A 1,442-nucleotide genomic window follows, 5' to 3' on the forward strand; every position below is an offset into this window, starting at 1 on the left:
ACTTTGCAAGTAGTTGACCCTGTTCACCGTTGCTGGGACATCTGGCTAATAGTGCCCCCTCTTCATAAACGATGGAGCCGCCTACTGGTTTCTTACACAATCGCCATTCGCCAATTCCTGACCATCCTGTGTACCCTGTCCTCTCTGCAAACGAGGGATGTCTCCCTCCTGATCAACAGCTACAGGTTGGGATTGCTGGTTGGAATGCATTGACTTCCTTCTGTCGGGATCTCCATCTCCTCTCACTGGAATGCACCCTGTGTTTTTCCTCCCCTAACCCCCTCCCCGTGGGTAGTGCCTAAACAACAGATTAGGCTTGCCCTCTTCCAGGGTCCTGAGATGTCTGTCGTCTCTACAATTTTCCGGCGTCTTGTCTGTCCCATCCTCGCGGGGTTCCACCATGTTATACGCTGATTATTATAAGGCTACAGATTTGTCAGAATACAATTTCGCCGCTTTCATGTCTCCTCTTGGTTTAGAGCATCATTTATTGCCAGAATCATGTAATGTGTTCACAAGAGAACTCGTAACCGTTAACAGGGCCCTCCATTTTGTTACGCAGCCTCTCTCCAGTGTCTTAATATGTACCAACTCACTGAATAGCCTGCAGGCTGTAGACCAAAGCTAATCTTGCCACCCTGACGACGCTTTTGTTAATGTTCATATTAGATTTTCCCTTAAAGGCTCTGTCCATTCCATTCAACTACATTTGTAAGTCGGGCTCTTTTTTTTTATAACGAAATTAGAATGTCACTAGTAAACCTCAAGCTTTTCATTTTCTGTCCCTGAACATTTCTTCTCCAAATTTATCTTTGGCTTCCTTTCTCAATAAACATACGGAACGACATCGGGTGTGGGCTATAACCCTGTCAGTCACGTTTCTGAACCACTGCTTCCCTTTCACTTACCTCGACTCTAACAGCCGTCTGGTTCCTGCCCAAGTTAAAGATAACCTTCCGCTCGATTTGTTTTACCCCTGCTATCTTCAGACTTTGAGTCTGTATTTGAATCGACATTGCCATTGTTAACATTAATTTATAAATAATAAATCCATGTTTCTGGTTTTTCTGCTGAAGTGACTAAGGGCCGTCTAATCTTGCTTACAGTGAAAAGCTGGCGAACTGTGCACGCACTCGCACAGAGGACGGGATGCTTGGGATACTAACACAATTTTTCTTCTCCAGGCAGCTTCCAACATGAGTGTAATTTCACCATTGTCCAAAGAAGAATGCCACAAGATCGTAAAGAGGTACTTGCCGATAGACAGCTTCGAACTGAAATCTTTCGCACTGTCTCCAATGTGTACCCAAATCACTGGTTTCATGGGCGATCACATGAGGTTGCGTGTAACGTTGTCACTAGGGGACAAAGATGCCACAGCCATCAAATTGCAGTTCTTCGTGAAGTCGTTGCCTCTCAACGTCTACAGGAGGAGTTTCACG

The sequence above is a fragment of the Schistocerca cancellata genome, chromosome 2 (assembly GCF_023864275.1).
Source record: "Schistocerca cancellata isolate TAMUIC-IGC-003103 chromosome 2, iqSchCanc2.1, whole genome shotgun sequence".
NCBI classification, from domain to species: domain Eukaryota; kingdom Metazoa; phylum Arthropoda; class Insecta; order Orthoptera; family Acrididae; genus Schistocerca; species Schistocerca cancellata.